At 36.1% G+C, this 22,118-nt stretch overlaps 1 protein-coding gene across 4 annotated transcripts in view; it reads left to right on the plus strand.

Annotated features, from left to right (window-relative positions):
• CNTN1 (contactin 1) overlaps positions 1-22,118 on the plus strand; it is a 388,569-nt gene that overhangs the window by 94,501 nt on the left and 271,950 nt on the right. For all 4 annotated transcript variants that reach the window (XM_066258119.1, XM_066258117.1, XM_066258121.1 and 1 more), the window contains exon 2: positions 4,607-4,651. The gene's annotated coding sequence lies outside the window, so the exon portion shown is untranslated. The remainder of the gene's footprint in view (positions 1-4,606; positions 4,652-22,118) is intronic.

A 22,118-nucleotide genomic window follows, 5' to 3' on the forward strand; every position in this document is an offset into this window, starting at 1 on the left:
ATGAGTCCTCTCACACTTTCCATTTTGAGTATCAGAAAAAAACATTTCCTTTTAAAAGCATCACATTCCCTTCATCCTATCCCATTCATAGGTTCTGTCCCACAAAGAAAAGGAACTTTCACAAAGTCTGTACACCAAGGGTTCAGAATGTTAGAGGCCATCTTAGAATTCTGCATACCAAACCCTATTGCTGCCTTTAATAGCTGTGTGAATTTGAGCAAGTTATATTATTTATCTGTGCTCTGATTTTACTCAGTTTTTAAAGTGAGATAAAAAATAATATATTCTTGTCTGACCTGGTGGTTGTGCAGTGGATAGAGCATCGGCCTGGGATGTTGAGAACCCAAGTTCAAAGCCCCAAGGTTGCCAATTGAGCATGGGCTCATCCGGCTTGAGCACAGGGTCACTGGCTTGAGCAAGGGGTCACGAACTCTGCTGGAGCACTCCTGGTCAATGCACATATGAGAAAGCAATCAATGAATAACTAAGGCACCACAATGGAGAATTGATGCTTCTCATCTCTCCCTTCCTGTCTTTCTGACCCTATCTGTCTCTCTCTCAACTCTCTTCTTTCCTGTCTTTCTGTCCCTGTCTATCCCTCTTTCAACTCTCTCCCTTCCTGTCTTTCTGTCCCTGTCTGTCCCTCTCTCTGTCTCTCTCTCTCAGTGTGTTTGTAAAGGTATGATGCACTTTTGACTGGTCACAGGAAAGCAACAAAAGATGATAGAAATGTGAAATCTGCACCAAATAAAAGGAAAATCCTCCCAGTTTCTGTAGGATGATGTGGCAGCATGTGCGCATGCGCAGATGATGACATAACACTGTGTGTACAGCGGAGCAGCCCACGGACATGCCAGTCAAGATGTGGATGGTACAGAGGAAAGTTCATTGTGTTCTGTGGCTCACTAAATTCGAATCCATGACCAAAGTGCAATGTGAATATCAGCGCATTATAACGAAGCGCCACCACATAGGAATAACATTACTCGGTGGAATAAGCAGTTGAAGAAAACTGGCAGTTTGGTGGAGAAACCCCATTCTGGTAGGCCATCAGTCAGTGATGAGTCTGTAGAGGCTATACAGGATAGCTACCTAAGGAGCCCTAAAAAATCTGTTCATGAGCCCACATCGAACTGCACTGAATAGGTATGAAACTGGGAGAGTTTTCCTTTTATTTGGGACAGATTTCACATTTCTATCATCTTTTGTTGCTTTCCTGTGACTGGTCAAAAGTGCACCATGACTTTATGGACACACTGTATATACCTGTATCTCCCCATGTATAAGATGCACCTTAATTTTGGAGCTCAAAATTTGAAAAATAAATGTATTACATAAAGTTATTGAACTCAAGTTTTATTCATTATAAAATTCATACATTGGCTTAGCGGTAGAGTGTCAGCCCGGCATGTGGAAATCCCGGGTTCAATTCCTGGTCATGGCACACAGGAGATCTCTCTCTATCCTTCCCACAGCCAAGGTTCCATTGGAGCAAAGTTGGCCCAGGCACTGAGGATGGCTCCATGGCCTCTGCCTCAGGTGGTAGAATGGCTCCAGCCCCAAAGGAGCAATACCTCAGATGGGCAGAGCATCGTCCCCTGGTGAACATGCCAGATGGATCCCGGTTAGGTGCATGCGGGAGTCTATTTGACTTGCCTCCCCACTTCTAACTTTGGAAAAATACAAAAGAAAAGAGAAAAAAAATTTATACAACTCCTCATCCATGTGAAAAAGCTGGAAATGCAAGTAAAAAAAAAAAATCTACAACCACTATATAAGACGCACACAGCTTTTTAGACCCTAAATTATTCAGTAAGGGTATGTATATCTTATACATGGGTAATAAGGTATATATTCTTTATGGGGTATTGTGAAGATTAATTGGATTGGTACATTTAAAACCATAGAACAGTTCTTAATACACAGTAAGAGCCTTTAAATATTCAATTGTTAGTTCTTGATCTATTTTCTCTCATAGATATTGAATCCACTCCCATTGCTTCAATGTTACTGATATTCCTATGACTTACAAATTTCTGTCTCCATTCAAGACTTCTTCTCTGATCTTCAGACACTTAAACTTTCCTACCTCACATCTCCCCTTAAAGGTCTAATAGCAATCCAAGTACAATTTGTCTAAATCTGATCCTTTCTAATGATTCTTATCACAGTAAATATACTGCTCACAAACATTAGGGGATATTTCAAAATGAATATGAAGTGATAAAATATCCCCTAATGTTTGTGAGCAGCATAGTACCCTTTCATGAAGTTCCTTATGCTTTTCAATTTTATCTTCCTTACCTACCATTCATTCATTAAAATGTTTTTGAAGTATCTACTATGTGCAAGGCACTGTGGCAGAAAATATAATGATCAGTAAAACATATACAGTCTTTGCCCTCATAGAGCTTACAATCAAGTTAGAGACACATGTGATACTCTGTTCCCCAAAAATCTACTAAAACAAAGCCATTTTCTCCTGGTGGTTTTCAATCTTTTTACACTTGGAGTCCAGTGAAAATAAGAGAATTATTTCAGCAACTGCTTAAGCAGAAATCACCCTGAGCATAACCAAATTTGACTAAGATAATTGGGTTTATCATCTTTATACAACATCTGGGTGATTAACTCTTTTGCAGACCGGCACAAAATTTCTGGCAGACAAGTCCATAGACTGGAAGTTGAAAATCACAAGGCCACTGTTTTCTCTTTCCTGAACTAGAGTAATAAGCCCTCAATGGGTTTCTACATTCACTTTTTCTCTTCTCCTCAACAGAGCTATCATCTTCAAGGAGCTCTTATTAGCCCACTCCTTTGCATAAATTCTTTCAATGGCTTTCTATAGTATGCAAGATAAAAAACAAACCTTCTTCATAGCCTGCCATGGCCCTACCTAACCTCTCTAGCTTTATGTGCCCCAAATCACCACTCCATTTCTGTCTTACCCCTGAGGGCCTTTCTGCTGCTCCTCAAAAGTACAGTGCTGCTTCATGCCTCAGCACAGTGCCCTGCCAGCCCTTCTAAAGTGGGCACTCTCTCTCGTTTTTTTGCTTTGTCTTTGCCTGGTAACCATCAGCTAAAATTTTATCTTCATGAAAGTATCCCCTGACCCTTCGAGAGTAAACCAGGATCCTCACTATACTCAAAATGCTATATGAATCTTCTTCATGACAATTAATATGATATAAAGTTATGTATCAATTTGAGTCATTACTTGATTAATATCTGCCATTATTCTGGGGGAGCGACAAGCCTCAACCATATGAAAAGTAGATCTATTTTTTTTTTTTTTGGATTTTTCTGAAGCTGGAAACAGGGAGAGACAGTCAGACAGACTCCCGCATGCGCCTGACCGGGATCCACCCGGCACGCCCACCAGGGGCGACGCTCTGCCCACCAGGGGGCGATGCTCTGCCCATCCTGGGCGTCGCCATGTTGCGACCAGAGCCACTCTAGCGCCTGAGGCAGAGGCCACAGAGCCATCCCCAGCGCCCGGGCCATCTTTGCTCCAATGGAGCCTTGGCTGCGGGAGGGGAAGAGAGAGACAGAGAGGAAAGCACGGCGGAGGGTGGAGAAGCAAATGGGCGCTTCTCCCATGTGCCCTGGCCGGGAATCGAACCCGGGTCCTCCGCACGCTAGGCCGACGCTCTACCGCTGAGCCAACCGGCCAGGGCAAAAGTAGATCTTGTAATTGTGTTTCATTTAAGAGGGAACAGGACATGTATTTAAATGTAAAGGCTATTCTCAGAATGTACATTTGATGGGACAAGCTTGTTATGTAATTACCTCTGTGTAATTCAGATCACGCTTACCCTGATAATATTTGGAAAAGAACACTTTTATGGTCATGAGGGTTACTTAAGACCTGAGCAAGAACATGAAAAAGTGTTCTATAAATGATAAAGCTGAAAACAGAATTTTTGTTGCCATTATTGCTGTTAATATCACCAGAAGCCTCCTGGGCATACCCAGGAAGGAAGCTCGTCTACTATAAGGAAGTGACTTAGCACCAAACACTTGAGCTAGGTTGAATCTGATCCATTTGATGGCCCCCAAATATTTGATTTCCTCTATCAAATGTTTCAGATCTACCTGTTTGTTTCTTGCATTTATATCTGCATGTGTATTACCATGCTGCCTATCTAGTAATATGTGTACAGACACATGGGATATACACACCTATACATACGGTGCATGTGCAGTACATATGGTGTCTATTCTTGTTCAAAATAAATTCCAGTCTAAGGTTCAGTATCATGAAATGGGGCTAGTTCAGCAATGTTATTATTGTGAATTTACTTAATATGTTAATTTTCAATATAATTTAATAATGCTGAAAAATAATATTTGGAATATAGACCATCAATAGTCTTCGCAAACAATAAAAACGTCAAATCTCTTTAGCTTAAAAGTGTTGACTGATTGTATAAATGTATTTTGCTAATATGCCAAAACTTCACTGTGATGGTCAAAACTACAATTGCAAACTTCTAGTTGATTAAACTGTAACTAAGTTATTATAGAAAATATGAAAAACCATTGCTAAAAGTGGAAACGTCTTTATCTTTAGGCTGACTGTAATTTCATTATTATTGATTTGTAGATAACCACTTTGGATCATTTCTGAAGCTGAATTCGGAACATTAAGGTAAGCTATTTATTTGGGGTGTAAGCATGTATGTGTGTGTGGGGTGTTGTAGTCTTAAGCAATAAAAATATGTGGCAAAACTGTATGTAACAGAATATTCAAACATATTTCTTGTTACTTAGCTCCTGGAAAATTTCTGGTTCATGATAAATACCCAATGATACTGGTTCCATTTTATCTTTCCATAATATTTTTAAATTATAAATATATCAAAACATATGATAAACTGTTTGACTACTACCCATTAAATGTCCTCTCAGTGTTCACTCTGAAGATATCCATACACATAAATCACGGTGCAAATATACAGAACAATTAAAAACCAATTAATACTGGATAGTGCAGTACTCAATATTGCTGAATTAACAGAAACTGGGATAAGTTATCAAATGTGCAATGATGTGATGGAGACATCTCATTGTGTTAATGATAATAATAATGCCAACAGCAATAACAATGTTATACTTCAATAATGTTAATTCAGACAGTATACTAAATACTTCATATTTATGCTCTATGTCATATAATTCTCCAAATTTCAATAAGCAAAGACATTATTGTCGCTGTTACTATAAATCTCATTTTATAATGAGAAAACTGAGTCTTGTCTAAACTTATATAGCTGGTAAATGGCATACCTACCAGCTACTGTCGATCTAACACCCACATTTTGGTTTTCTACCACTATATTAGACTACCTGGAACAGATAAGTGTTATGCAGTATTTTGTGAATTTTGAATTGAGATAATGATGAGGGAATTGTTTACTAATAAAGACCACTAACAGAAGTGTGAAAGATGAAATAGATAACACACTGCCCTAGAGTGACAGTAGAATGAAGAGCATTTGAGGAAAATTTAATGAAGATTGTATAAACCAGAGCAGATTGAGCTGCCAAGGTTACAGACATATTTTAGTGAATACAATCGATTGTTGTAGTTTTAGTACCAATGTCCTCTACCTGCTAACTACTAAGTTCAATTTTTACTCTTGTAGTTGTGGGGAAGAATTCACAATCTGGTCAGGGTATCAGTTTTTAAAAATTAACAAACATATTCTAGGATTAGGAGGGATCATTGAAAAGTATTTGGTCCTGTCAAGGCATGAAATGACAGCCTGATCCTGATAAAAGCCATGGAAATAGAAACACATGCTATTGTCAGAAGACATGAAGCAAGCAAATGGGACAGTCCTTTATTATGATAGATGGGGAAAAGAAATAAAGGAAGGAAGGGCAGAGACAGTTTTAAGTTGGCTACTATTGTAAAAAGGACACAAATTTTACAACTATTTTGTTAGAGAACAGAATGAGTTTTGTTTCTCTATTTTACATTGGAAATACTGATGGAGACTTACGTTCATATATCCTATGGGACATAGAAAATTAAATGAAAAAAAGGTGAAGATTGGGTCATAATTCTGTTAACTCTATTGATTAAAGACTTTAGAGTGGATGGTTTACTATGAAAGAATGAGTATAAAAACAGCAGTACATGGGCTAATATTTTAAGCACCATTTTCAGTTGGACATATTAAAAATAAAATATAGCTATATGATTGAAAATGTATATGATATAACCTATATAATAATCTTTCTTTTTATGCCTAGCTAAATTCTCAAAGATTTTGTTTGTTTGGGATTTATTAATTTATTTGTTTGGCAATATAATGTTGATTTTTTAAAAGTAAGTAAATGCAAATTACTTAAAACTCAAACTGACAGTGTCACTTCTCTTATCATAGGCATTTATTTTGCCATTGGGGATTATTATCTCATTAACAATGCTTCAGGTGAAATATTATTTAAAATAGATTTTATTTTAGAATCATAATATTCATTCATTGTGTAATAAAACACATGAATTAGAAGACAAACAGGGAGAGAAAGAAAGACAGGAAGCTCTACTTAATTTAAGTTGTAACTTCATAGAGTGATGTCTTTCGGTAATGCTGGCCTACATTACTACAATGTTTTTATAACACTATAACAATTTTTTTCCAATATTCGAAAAAATACGGGATGAAGTTATATGTGCTACAGAATTATAACCTTCCTCCATTTTACTAAACATCTGCACTCAGAGTAAATTCATCAAGTATTTACTCAGTAGTTAAATTCAGGCTAAATTCTGGCTCTACCATAATACTTTTAGTAGATATGACTTATATTTTCAATGTTCACAGTCTAATAAAATATGTAAACAAATTATTGCAGCACAGTGTAATCCCTTGATATAGAAGCACAAAGAATGGGGTTATTTCTGGTGGAGTGGATCCAGGTTTACTTTTTATTTCTTGCAATTACATTGACATACAATATTATATTAGTTCCAGGTGTACAACATAAGGATCTGACATTTATGTAACTTGTGAAATGATCACCCCGTTAGGTCTAGTACCCCGCCGATACCATACATAGTTATTTGAGTGGATCAGTGCTGCTCATGAGAATCATCACAAAAATGTGATTCTTTAGTTTATAAACATAAGACAAGATACTCTTTCTAAATGTATATTTGAGCTTACTTTTTTATTGAAAATGTAAAGGCAGTACAAAGACTACAATGGTGGGCACTGAATTTCTCAGAATTTGATTTTCAGAGATGATTTTTATTTCGGCAAGGCTTTATATAGTGCTATCAGTATCTTTTTAGAAGACAGGGATTTAAAATGTGAAACATATTACCAATGGACTGCTACTTACTTTTCTTGACACCAGTGTCAAGAATGGTACTTGTTAAATGCATTAGGTAGTTGAGTGGAAAAGCTGTTACTTTGGCAATAGTTTTACTTGAGATGTACAGTTCATGTTGTATAGGCAGAAAGATGTATTTCCTCAATTTTTAAGAATCAATTTGGGTAGGTTTTAAAATATGTGGACAATTCCTTTTCTGGCAGCTGTTAAATGACAAACTCTAAAACCATAAAACTTTTTGAAGTGCTTTTCTGAAATGGTAAGAAAGAATCCAAAGAGGACAAAAACAAATTGAAAGTAGCAACTTTGAGAGTAAGCAAATTGAAAGTAGCAACTTTGAGAGTAAGCAAGGGTAAACCTGGGAACAGAAGATGAGGCCTGTGGCTAACCTAAATTGGAGTCTAATAGATGAGTCTCTTAGATAAGCTGGATCCTTAATGACAACACTCTAAGAGGAGGGGTGTGTGAGAAATAATCCTACCCCTGAGAAGGTGCATCAAAGAAACTTGCCTACTAGATTTTGCCACTGAATAAAGGAACAGAGATTTATCCTTATAATTCAGACCTATTAGGTGGCCTTCACTGAGGTTTGGTGGCAGAATTTACCTGTGTGTGTGATCAAACAAACTTCATTAATAATTTAAGTGGCTCCAGACTCTCAGTGAGTAAATGAAAGCAAAAAAAAAAAAAAAAAAAAAAAAAAAAATATATATATATATATATATATATATATATAAACCCAAATTCAACTTTTCAAAGATAAATTTCTAAAGAAATGTTAACAATGTAAAAATTATAAAGCATAAAGAATAAAATAGACTTGAGAGAAAGCTGAAAAAAACATGGCAAAAGGTACGTTCTTACAAAGATCTATTGTAATGATCAGATTCATAAAAAATAAGTATGTTTAATGTACTATTTTCGATTGCTGCCATAACAAATTACCACATAATTAGTGTCATAAAAGAGCACAGATATATCATCTTACAGTTATGTAGGTCTGAAAGCCAATACAAGTATTACCAGATCAGAATAGAAGTATAGGCAAGATGCATTTTGTTCTGGAGCCTCTAGGGGAGAATTGAATTTATTTCTTGTATATTTGGGTTATTGGCAGAATTTAGTTCCTTATGGTTGTAGGACTGAGCTCCTGGTTTTGTTGCTGGCTCCAAATTGAGGTTTTTTTTCCCCCAGCTTCCAAATGCTGCCACATGCCTTGGCATACGGCTTCATTTTTATCTTGAAAACCAACAATGGCAGATGGAAACTGTCTTACGTTGCACCTCCTCAATTCGTTTAGTCTAAGTTGGCAATGTCTCTACTTGTATAAAATTCTCAAGATCTCTGTTGGTCTTCCATGAATGTCACAGTGATTCACTCCATCAGACAAGATTTTCAACAACTCTGTAGATTCTTCTAAATGCTGTCGTTTACTCAGGAGTAGGCAATAACAATCAATAGTAATTAGCTTAGTGCTAAATATATGCTCACTTTTCTGCTTGACGCTTTTGGGAATACTGGGAAAAATGTTACAGTCCCTCCTGTATTTTTCAATGTCCTTAAAGGCTATTCATTAGAGTAAATTTTGGCAGACTCTCATTATTTCCTTTACGCAATTGAATTGTTTGGATGTTTAATAACTTGAGTTTCTCATAAATTATATTAGAATGAATTAGAGAAATGATATTAAAAGCTGTTCCTTTATTTTTCAAGCATGACTAATATAAGAAAATCTCATGACTCTTTATTCCATTTCATCAGTACAAGAATTTCTTACTCAATGAAAGGAAATCCAAGAAGGTACAGGGGATTTAGTGCCTGTGATTCAATGAAGAATAAAATAAAATGATGCTAAATTTTAATAAAGCAAATATAAGCTTTATTTTTTTTCAAGAATTACACAATGACATTCATCTAGAGTTTAAGAAAACATTTTACTAATTATTAGTGAATAATAATTTATTATGTTTTGCTAGATGTGTAATTTTATCTGAAGAATATATGAAGTGTTGTAACATTTCTTTTGTGCAGAATAGGTTAGTATCAAACAGAATTGGTTTGAATGACTAGTGACCCTTTAGACCAGGGGTCTCAAATTCGCGGCCGTGCGGCCCGCCCACCAATTTTGTGCGGCCCGCAGACTAATCAAACTTCGTGGATTAATCTGCGGGCCAGTCTGCCGGCGCACAAAATTGGTGGGCGGGCCGTGAGTTTGAGACCCCTGCTTTAGACAAATTATGTATCTTTTCTCGGCCTTCATCTCACCACAAAAAAAAAAATTCAAAACCAGAATTCAAATGCAGTCATATCTCCTGGCATGCCCATATTGGAGAGAACATCCACTGTCTACCTTTGAGGTCACAGTGGTTAAAAACCATGGATCTAGAAAAACTCAACCATTGTTCCTCTGATGTCTACCATCATACAATGGCCAGGACAGGGAACTGTGCCAGCATGGACTTTCCTCAGGAACCTCTGGACCATGGTTCTGAGCTTAAGTCAATGTCCATGCTCCCCCTTGCCTCACAGTGACCTCTTTAAGGCTCCTGATATGCTTTGTTGCAACAGCTTCAGTAAGGAACAGAAATCCTTCAGGAGGTTCCAATAACATAAATTACAAAAGGATCGTTCTCCAACCCCAGGAAACCTCTTGAAAATATACTCAATGACCCGCTCTTAGGAAAGTGAGACATAAGTTATCATGTCATTAAAAAGTTCTACTACCTTACTAGGGAGAAATAAAATGACTTCAGAAAGTTCTTCCAGATGACTTAATAAGTTCACTAGAAAAGCTTATTTTTACATTCTGCTTCATCAGATATGCCATATATCCTGTTACTATTGGAATAAATGAGATGACACATATTAAGTGCCTATCAGTACCCACTACATGGTAGACATTTAATATATTTTAATTTCCTCCTTTGTCCCATTTTGTTAATTTCTAGTTTAAACCTTTATTGTTATTTTTTCACATATATACCTAACTAAAGTGAGATATAAACCTTGTAAGGGAAGAGAGTTACGATTTGTATATCTTTCAAGACCCTACAGATTATTCAGCATAATGCCTTACAAATAAATATTAATTGTTATATACTTATTAATTTAGTGATTATTTTAAGATTGAGTTTTTCATACATAGATAATACAATCTGATTTTTATTTTTTTAATAACTTTTTTGCTATCATAGTAATGTTACTCTGTGAAGAAGTTTGGCAAAGAAAAGAGATAAAATTATAATGGCTGTATTTGCATTTTGATGACTGAATCACCTTTGTCAATAATACTTAAATAGCTTAGAAATTTTTATGAACACTTGAAATGATGGGTTTCTTCCTTCCTCATAAATGATGAGGCAGAATGCATTTTTATGTGTTTCAGTGAAAAAAAAACCTAAAGAAACTTAAATTTGACTTCAGGATCTCACTGACACATGTAAGAGTATATGCAAGCCATTTAATGCTCCCGGTGTGGCAGGAAGGGGGAATGACGAAAAGTCATTATGACACTTAGAGAAAATAAGTATAGAAGTTCTCTATAATAGGAGCCCTTTAATTTTTAAAAAATGCACACTTCTTTTAAAAAACATGGAAAAAATAACTTAAATCTCATAGAAAAGCTTTTATGTTAACATCCAGAGATATTTTGAAGCCATGCATACATACATTTTGATATAATTTTTTTTTCACTTCAGCTTATATTTTGTTTCATTTTGAAAGACTCCATGCCACAGTTCTTCAAAAGCATTATTTTAATGTTATACCTCATATAATTTGACCATTTCTCATGGTTTTATAAATTTTTCTGATGTTCTACTTAAACATAATTTTATTGTTAACATCTTTGTAATAGTCTCATACTTATGTATATTTTGCTAGAAAATATGCTATGAACATTTGTGAGCTTCTTACTTTTTATCATTAAACTGTTGATATTTGCTACTTGAAGATTCCTTGATTCATCAAATCTTGAAGTACTGCCATACACTCATGACATGTAAGTCTGTTGTTTTGCTGAAGCTCTCATTTGAGTACTGCCTAGGGCTGTTAATAGTATACACTTCTTTACTGAGTGAGTCTAGTGGCTGCATGACCCTTAGTACTCAGCCTATGTGTTCTCTTTTTTTCTACAGTCTATATTAAATCTCTCTTTACTAGACAGTGCTATAATAAATCTACAGATTTCCTAACATCAAACTGCTCTTTCACCCAAAAGAGTATTCTTTTAGTTCATGTGGAACTAAATTTGCTAAGATTTTATTTATTATTTAGTACCTATGACCATATATATATATATATATATATATATATATATATACACACACACACACACACACATACACACACACACACACATTTACATACTTTTTTCTTTTTTTGTGCTTTGTTAAATTTGACATCAGAGCTATGGTTCTAGGTTTACACATTTAAAGTGGTAGCTTAAATCAAATTTTATACAGCACAATGCAAACCTGGAAAAATTAAAGTTGAATATAATAACAAATAACCATTATATAACCCAGTAGCTAATATTTTCTTTTTTTTTTTTGCACTTTTTTTTTTATTCATTTTTTTTTTAGAGAGGAGAGAGAGAGACAAGAGAGATAGAGAGAGAGAAAGGAGAGAGAGAAGGGGGGAGGAGCTGGAAGCATCAACTCCCATATGTGCCTTGACCAGGCAAGCTCAGGGTTTCGAACCGGTGACCTCAGCACTTCCAGGTCGACATTTTATCCACTGCGCCACCACAGGTCAGGCTAATATTTTCAATGACAGAATCAGTGTCCAAGCTTATTTCAACAATTATAAAAATGAACTCAAACCAACAATATAAAATATTTGTTATAAATACAAAATTCCTCATTTAAATATGAAAATATACTTGTATAAATATGGGATAATATGGATCTGACTTGACACCATTTTAAATAAATTAAGTAATTGTACATTTAAGAAGATAAATATTATATTCACCCCAGAGCTTACCAACTACTGATGAAACTGGTGTCAAATTATATTGCATTCATAAAACAGAAAAAGGGTGACATTTTCCTCAGTATGTTTTTCGGATTCTTTCACAGTTGCATATTCTAGTATATGAATAACTTGTATGATATGTATGACTCCTGTTCTGAAGATCCACATCCCATTCGTCTTTGGCATGTGTCATATCCAACTGATGCCCTTTGCTGCCAATAAAGGGTAACACAGATGAACTTCCAGAGCCAGTGGGTCTCCTCTCTGTACAATGTCCTGAGGTGGGCAAGCTTATGAATTGGACATCACATTCCCCACATCCCAAGTGAGCTGTTACCACCTCTGTGATAGTATCCTTTCATTCTGACAGGATACCTCCTACAAGACTCCGATCCCTAGGTTAGAGCTTTGAATTCCAAGTTTGGGGACTGACTGAACTAACAGGAAACTCACAGTTTTCCCTATGCATCACTTTGTCTCACAGGAAACCAGAATAAACTTTGCCTTCTTCTCCCTCTTTGTATTTATTGGCCATCTCACTATTTGACGAATTTAAAATCATTTGCACAGGTTGATGCGTATGATATATATGTAGTTCATCAACTGGTTCGTTTTTACATTTTAATGATCACAAATAAAAAGGTGATCATTAAAATCTTTTGTATTGAGGTATAATTGGCATGCAAAAGGTTATCATTTAAAAGAATGGCATCAGTTGCTTTGATTTTGCTTAAATGCACGTCATTGTATTACCTCCAGAAATGGTTTATCACCTCATTCTAGCTTTCAGTATAGGCAGAGTTATTGCTAACTTCAATTATCTTTCAAAACATCTCAAATTCTATATAAGGGTGTGGAATTTCCAGTGTTTAATTTACCAGTGCTTTTTGTGACCATAGTTCAACTATTTTCCCTAGCAAGCCAGTAAAACTACATATAGGCACTGACTTTTTTCTTTTGAAAATTGAGCATTGATATATTAGCTTGGGTATAAATTTGGTAGGAACTAAGAAATACAAGTAGAATTTAAAAAAATATTATAACTATATACCTATATTTAATTATCCTAAAGTCTATTGCATTCATTTACATATATAATCATATTTAACCTTCAAAGATGCCTGTTGTTTGTGCAGGGTGACAGCATATACCTACTAGAATGACCAGCTAATGCAGATACTACTTTGATAAGATATATAAATATTTATTGTAAAAATATGCCATGTTTCATAAAATAACCTGCCTTTGCTGGTGATGAATGATGATTAATCACTGGAGGAGAGGGAAGTAAGAGATAAAACTTCTGCCTGGCCTGTGGTGGCGCAGTGGATAAAGCGTTGACCTGGAAATGCTGAGATCGCCGGTTCGAAGCCCTGGGCTTGCCTGGTCAAGGCACATATGGGAGTTGATGCTTCTAGCTCCTCCCCCCTTCTCTCTCTCTGTCTCTCTCTCCCTCTCTGTCTCTCTCTCCTCTCTAAAAATGAATAAATAAAGTAAAAAAAAAAAAAATTATAAAAAAAAAAAAAAAAAAAAGAGATAAAACTTCTGATGATGCAGCCTAATTAATTCATAGATATTTCAAGTACTTGTTATGTGATCAGCACTGTTTGAAATTTTATGGGTGGGGAGAAAGTAGATAAAATGTGGTTCTATCCATCAGAGATTACATTATCCACATAAGAGAATGAAGTTAAGTTAAAGAATTATTTTTAAAAAGTTAAGTGTTCAGGTATAGGGTGGTGAGTGTAGAAATTCAGAGAAAGGAGAGCCCAGTTAAGGATGGGGTCCCCAGAGGACGATTCTTAGAGAATATTGTGAGCTGAGCTTCAGGGAGAAAGGAGACAGAGCTGGGATCAGCTTTCTGCTCCTACATTCTCTGCTTAGATTTTCTTGGAATATTCTATAACCTCTTTGAATCAGACATGGATCTCATGGTAAAACAAAGGTGCAATGCCTAGTTTCCTCATTTCAAAAGTGTGAAGAATAAATAAGACATTTTATTTAAAATACTACAATGCTCAGCAAAGAAGACTTTGAAGCATTATCATTTATCTTTTTTTCTCTTTGATATGTGAAATCTGCTTATGGAAAAGAAAGAAAAGCATTCAATAAGATAGGGCAGGGAAAATATTGTAAACCACAGCAGTAAAAGAGGAAAAGGCAGAGTAGTTACAGAGAACATGAGGACACAGGCTTATCTGCAGAGTAGTGGAAACACATAGTCTTAATTTCCAAACACGTCCCCTACATTACTTTCTATCTTAATTTAAAATTAATAGTCATATTTCTTATTTAACTATGAGGTCTCTATTGCTTTTGTTTTGCTTTTTGCTTTTTTATTTTTTCGTATTATTCTGAAGTGAGAAGCAGGGGGATGGGGGAAGGCAGACAGACAGACTCCCACATAGGCCAGCCTGGCCCCTCTGGGGCGTTGCTCCACTGCAACCAGAGCCCTTCAAGCACCTAAGTGGAGGCCATAGAGCCATCCTCAGCACCCGGGCCAACTTTGCTCCCATGGAGTCTTGGCTGCAGGAGGGGAAGAGAGAGACAGAGATAAATGAGAAGGGGAAGTGTGGAGAAGGAGATGGGTGCTTCTCCTGTGTGCCCTGGTCGGGAATTGAACCCAGGACTTCCACACACTGGGCCAATGCTCTACCACTGAGCCAACTGGCTTTTTTTTTTTTAATTACAGTTGTTTGTTTTTATTCTTCATAAACCTTGGTAAAGTTCCTTACATTTAGACACTTAGGAAATATTATTCATTTATGTATTTATTAAATCAATATTTATTCAATACTTACTGGGTGAATAAATTTAGGTTGTATAGAAAACCTGAAACATGAAGCACATTGGGCTTGAATATCAAACTTTGAAGTTCATAGGATAGAAAATAATGCCTTGTAAACTAATACAAAATAATGTTGCAAATAAAATTTAAATTTAAAATAATGAAGCTTAATTTAAAATTTAAAAAAGAAAATAAAGCCTTTCCTTCTTGTCCACTCTCCTTTATGCCTCATTCTCTACTGTTCTTTTTTCAAATTACAGTTTACATTCAATATTATATATTGAATCAATATTGCATTAGTGTCATGCTTTTAACTTAGTGTTTAGACAATTATATACTTTACACAGTGGTCCCCTGTTATTTCAAGCACTCACATGGAACTATACATAGTTATTACAATATCATTGACTATTTTCCCTATGCTGTGCTTTATATCTATTTGTCTATATTGTAACTACCCATTTGTACTTCTTAATACCTTTGCCATTTTCACCTAGTCCCCAATACTTCTCCTCTCTGGCATAGATACAGAGATAGCCTCTGTATCTGTGAGTCTGTTTCAGTTTTATTTGTTTATTTTGCTCTTTAGATTCTTCATATAAGTGAAATTATATGGTATTTATCTTTTTCTGACTGACTTATTAACTTAGTGTAATACCCTTTAGGTCCATCCGTGCTGCTTCCTGTGATCAAGTCCTTATTTTTATCATGGCACCTATAACACATCGCTTTTTCTTTTGCTCATGTCTATCCCTATTAGATTAGAAATGTAAAAACTGGGTAGGGGAAGAGTAGAAGCAATCTCATAGGAATAACATACATATATATATTAAATGTTCCACAGTTTAGACATTTACCTAGATGTATGTAAAATGAGAAAATATTTACAATCTTGATTAAGTAGGATATTTAGTTTAATGTCCCTATCATTGCACAATGGGGTGACCAAGTAAGATAAACATGCTCTTTAAGCAACACTTTCCATGCACATTTTTAAACTGTGCCTGGTAAGAGACAGCAACATTATTTTTGTGTTGCTGAAGTGCTTTGAGAGTAATGCCCCAGTGACAGCATAAACTAAATACAAAGGCCAGTTTGTTTTTATATCTAAATAGTGGATTGTTGGTGCAGAGTTGTGCCAGCCAGTACAGAGTGCAATAGTGTTTCATTCCTCTCAAGATAGATGGATTACTGAATGGCCTGAGTTCCTGCTGTTTTATTGCCTGCCCCTTGAATTTGAAAACAAATGTGTTCTTTTATTCCTTGAATGGATGGTGAGAAAATATATCATTTAAATAAAACTTACTTCATAATATTATCATTAAAAATATGTCTACCTGGTTATTTACCCACATGATGTATTGATTAAAAATATTAAATATCAGATTAAACATTGAAATTCTTAGTAAGTTATATTATTATTAAAACAAAGAATGGACAATTTGCCAATGTGTTACACTTTAAAATGTTATTCCTTCAAACAAAATAAACTAAGTGTTACATCATTAATAAAACCATTATTTAAAACCTTTTGCTGGTAGATAGTTTAATGCATTCAGCTAAAGTGTCTTGTGTGCCATGATGAAAAATCTCTAGAAAGGATAGAAAATTTAAAAAGTGTCATCCCTGCAATCGAGGTATGTTCACTAAAAATTAAGACAGGTACAGAGAATGATAACAGGAGGGTGCAGGAGAGTTACAGTGACTATGAGCACAAACAAGGGAAAGCACTTCTGTGGAAGATGAATGATTGGAGAAGGCTTCATAAAATGATGGAAATTGAAAAGTGAGTCTCACCATTGGGGAGAGAAGAATTAGAAGAGAGAAGTTGAGTTGAATAATGGAGATCCTTAAGTACCAAGAGAAAATTTTTTTTGTTTGTTTGTTTGTTTTGTTTTTTGCATTTTTCTGAAGCTGGAAACGGGAAAAGACAGTCAGACAGACTCCGGCATGCGCCCGACCGGGATCCACCCGGCACGCCCACCAGGGGGCGATGCTCTGCCCCTCCAGGGCGTCGCTCTGTTGCGACCAGAGCCACTCCAGCGCCTGGGGCAGAGGCCAAGGAGCCATCCCCAGCGCCCGGGCCATCTTTGCTCCAATGGAGCCTCGCTGCGGGAGGGGAAGAGAGAGACAGAGAGGAAGGAGAAGGGGAGGGGTGGAGAAGCAGATGGGCGCTTCTCCTTGTGTTCCTTGGCTGGGAATCCAACCCGGGACTTCTGCACGCCAGGCCGACACTCTACCACTGAGCCAACCGGCCAGGGCCGAGAAAATTTGATTTTTGATCTGTGGGTATAAAGCAGTTGTGATAGTTAATTTTATGTAACACTTTGGCTAGGCCATGGTACCCAGTTATTTAATCTACCAGTAATCTAGGTGTCACCTAAAAGGTATTTTGTAGATGTGGTTAGCATTTAATATCAATTCACTTTAAGTAACATAAATTATACTCCACCAAGTAAGAGGGCCTCCTCCAATCACTTAGAGGCCTTAAGAGAAAACACCAAAGTGTCTCAGAGAAGGCAAAATGGTGCTTTAAATCAGTATCATCGACTCTGGCCTCCTTTTCAACCTTCTGGCTTGCCCTAGGGATTTCTTACTTGCCAGTCCCATATTCACAATCATATGAGCAGTTCCTTAAAATAAATCTCTTTAAATGTATTAATATATATGGCTTATAAAATATATATTCTATATATTATATATATCTTTCCTATATAATATATGTATATTTTCTGTATAATATACATACATACATATATATTTAGTCTCTTGGTTTTATTTTTTTTTTTTATAGAGCACCCTGACTGAATCAATAGTTATGAAAGATTGTAAACAAACTACATTTGTTACTTTTCTGGCAGACATTGTCTTAATTTTAAGCTTTTATTGATCACCAATTTTTGCAGGTATATGCTGCATGCTGTGGAGGAAACAGAAGCATAGCACCAGTTTGTGTTTTTTTTCTGCAATAAAAGTTTATAGGCTTTAGCACTCCTGTGTGGCACACAATGTGCTAAGGTTTTTCCAAATTATTTTACTTAACCAATCAATGCAACGTTATTATGACATGGATTTTATTAATGTAGCTATTATTATCTTTCAAATTCCACAGATGAATAAACTGAATTTATAGCTTATAAATGTCTGACCCAACACTAAACCCCAGAATACAGCACATGAATATTATTCATTTAACCACTAAAATGTAAATCTCCTAATGTTAAACAATTTCACTGTGATCAAATGACCAGTTAGCAGAATAAAATGACACTTTTAAATATATAAATAAAATAGAGCATAAATAGCCATGTTAATTATAGAAAAGAGTGCCTAAGCTGAGGAGGCTTCATGGGTTGTAGAAGGAGGCTGATGGTTTAAACAATGAAAATAAGGGAAGTGGCTGATGTTGTGATGAACAGATCTAAGAGAAGTGAGTATGATTACTGCATTTTCAAAACCTCAGACAGTCAGCTTACACCAGATCTTAACAAACTTGCATCAAACTCTTAAAATAATGCTATTTAAAATTATGATTCTAAGATTATCAACATCGGCATGGTCCAGGAACTTGGTAGAAATACACATTTCAGGGCTACATCTCAAATGTTATATATCAGAATTCCTTAGAGTAATGCCTAGGACTCTGTGTTTTAAAGGAGGTTTCCAAGTGCTTTATGTCATGTAGAATTTGAAAAACAGTGCACCAAACCAACAGGGACCAGCAAAGAATAGTCTCACAAGGCTGAAGTAAACTTCTCCAGGAAAACAGGATGAAGAAACCAAGCCTGAACTAACTAGAATTAATAATGGTTAATGAATGTTCTGTCTTAGGCTGAGATATAACTTGGGAATCAGGGACAAAAATAAATTTAGGAGGGACAGAACTTAACTAGGGTCATGGAGAATATGACACTCTGTCACTTAAGTGAAGATGAGCTTGAACATAATGTCAAAACAGGTTACATAGTGTAAGTGAAAGAGGTCAAAGTGATATATGACAGGGATCAAAGCAAAATTAAAGATGAAGGCAGATGTGGTAAGCCAAGGTAGCAAAAATCCTGGACAAAGGAATAGCTATTTTAGAGAGGAACTAAAGATATAGAATCCATAAGCAATGGTTTGAAGTTGAGTAGAAACTATTTGAAAGTCTGCAATGCAGGTCTGACCAGGCGGTGGTGCAGTAGATAGAGCATTGAACTGGGACTCAAAGGACCTATGTTCGAAACCCCAAGGTTTCCGGCTTGAGCGCAGGTTCATCTGGCTTGAGTGTAGGCTCACCAGCTTGAGCACAGGGTCGCTGGCTTGAGTTTGGGATTACAGACATGACCTCATGGTCGCTGGCTTGAGCCCAAAGATCATTGGCTTGAGCCAAAGGTCTCTGGCTTGAGCAAGAGTCACTCGCTCTCCTGTAGCACACCTCATTCAAGGCATATTTGAGAAAGCAATCAATGAACAACTAAGGTGATGCAGTGAAGAATTGATGCTTGTCATCTCTTTTCCTTTCTGTCTGTCTGTCTGTCCTTATCTGTCCCTCTCACAAAAAAAGTCTGCAATGCAGAACTATTAGCCCAACCCTATTTGAATTGCTCATTATCCATCCTAAAGAGTCAAGCCCTATTAATAGCTAATAAAATCACAAATTGTACCATTGATTCATTCATCTGTGAATTTAAAAAAATTTGGTACCCACTATGTGCCAAATACACTGATAAATAATAGAGATGAGAAAGTAAAACAAATATAACCTCTGCCATCAGTTGAGTCAGGCATTAAATTAAAAATTATACAAATGCTACCCATAAAAATAAAAATATTGTGAGAGTGAGTCACATGACACCTAACCTCGCCAACAGGGAGGAAGGGGTAGGTGGACAATTAGGTACATTTCCCAGATAAAGTGAATTTTAAGCTACAACCTCAAAGATGAGATGAACTTAAGAAAAGAACTGCAGGAAAAGCATTCTAGGCCAAGAGAGGTGCTGTGCAAAATGTGTCAATTAGGAGAGAACAGGAGAGTGGCCAGGGTGACTGGAAGGTAGTGAATGAGTGGAGAATAGTATAAAACGATGGAGACCTGCTGTGCTCTGTTGAAAACAGAATTACATTCTAATCGTAGTCAGAAACACTGGTCAATTTTGATTATTAAATAATATAATGATAAGTACATTATATATATAATTATATCATATATTGTGTATGTATGTATATATATGTATATATGTATATATATATCCTTCTAGGTGAAATGGTAGGGTATTTTATATGGATTACATAAGGAAAATTTTAGTAGGTTATTGTAATAGTTTAGGCAAGTGAAGCAATAGTGATGCCTATCATAGGTTATTGGTAATGAGGAAAGAAATAAGTAGACAGATTCAATACATATTTACCAAGTACAAGCCAGTGAGCTAGTGGCCATAGAGAAAGAAGAAAAAATGTCACATTTAAGTTTTTGATATAAGCAAATGTGTAGAGACTGATAATTAACTAGAATAGGGAAGATTGGAGGAATTAAATTATGGGAGAAACGTCAAGAGTTCAGCAGTGGACTGCCTGAGTTTGAGGTTCCTGTTAGTTACCCAACTATAAATATAAAGTATATAAGTGGAGTGCATTGATGTATCCAGAGCTCAGAAAAAAATATTTCACCTGAATATAATGATTATTAGTATTCATTATACATGATCGGTCAAGTTATTAGAATGGATAAAAATACCTAAGAAGAAAAAATGTAAACCGAAGAGATTTACATTTTAATCTTTTTTAAATTTTATTTAGAAAATTATATTAAATGGGGTGATATTGATCACTAAGGGTACATAAGTTTCAGGTAAACATTTCTATAGTATTTCAGTTGTTGATTATGTTGTATACCCATTGCCCAAAGTCAAATCATTTTCTATCACCGTATATTTGTCTCTCTTTACTCCCCTCTCACACACCTTTTCTCATAATCCCCTTTTTCCAGTAACCACTTCACTTTTATCTATGTCCATGAGTCTCAATTTTATATCCCACCTATGATATTGGCTTTGTCTGATTCACTTATTCCACTCGGTATAATAAGGTCCATCTGTGTTGTCGTAAATGGAAATATGTCATCATTTCTTATGATTGAGTAGTATTCCATTGTATATATGTACCACATTTTCTTTATCCAGTCCTTTATTGAAGGACACTTTGGCTGTTTCCATGTCTTGGTCACTGTGAATCATGCTGCAATGAACATGGGCTGCATATGTTTTTACACACCAATGATTTTTAGTATTTTGGGTAGCTACCCAGTAGAGGGATTTCTGAATCATATGGTAGTTCTATTCTTAATTTTTTGAGGAACCACCATACTTTCTTCCATAATGGTTTTACCTGTTTACATTCCCACTAACAAGGAATGAACATTTCTTTTTCTCCACAGCTTCTCCAACACTTGTTATTACCTGTCTTGATGATAATAGTCAATCTAACAGGTATGAGTTGGTATCTCATTGTAGTTTTTTATCTTTCCATCTTTAAAGGATGATCATAAAAATGTTACACTAGCAAAGTAAACTGAAAATGAATGGGTAGAGAATCAAGAGGCAAAGGAAATGACATGTGTCTACAAAACCAGTTTAGGAGATATTTAAGTAAGGAGTCAGCAAATGTGTGACAGAGACCCAAGGAATTAAAAGAAAAGAGATGAGGGCCCTGGCTGGTTGGCTCAGTGGTAGAGCATTGGCCCAGCATGTGGATGTCCCAGGTTCGATTCTCAGTAGGGCACATAGGAGAAGCAGCCATCTGCTTTTCCACCTTTCCCCCTCTCTCTTCTCTCTGTCTCTCTCTTCCCTTCCCGCAGCCAATGCTTCACTGGAGCAAGTTGGCCTGGGCGCTGAGAATGGCACCGTGACCTCTGCCTCAGGTGCTAAATGGCTTTGGTTGCAATGGAGCAACAGCCCCAGATGGGCAGAGCATTGCCTCCTAGTGGGCTTGTAGGGTGGACCCCAGTTGGGTGCATGCAGGAATCTGT

This window comes from Saccopteryx bilineata, chromosome 2 (assembly GCF_036850765.1).
Source record: "Saccopteryx bilineata isolate mSacBil1 chromosome 2, mSacBil1_pri_phased_curated, whole genome shotgun sequence".
Taxonomy (NCBI): domain Eukaryota; kingdom Metazoa; phylum Chordata; class Mammalia; order Chiroptera; family Emballonuridae; genus Saccopteryx; species Saccopteryx bilineata.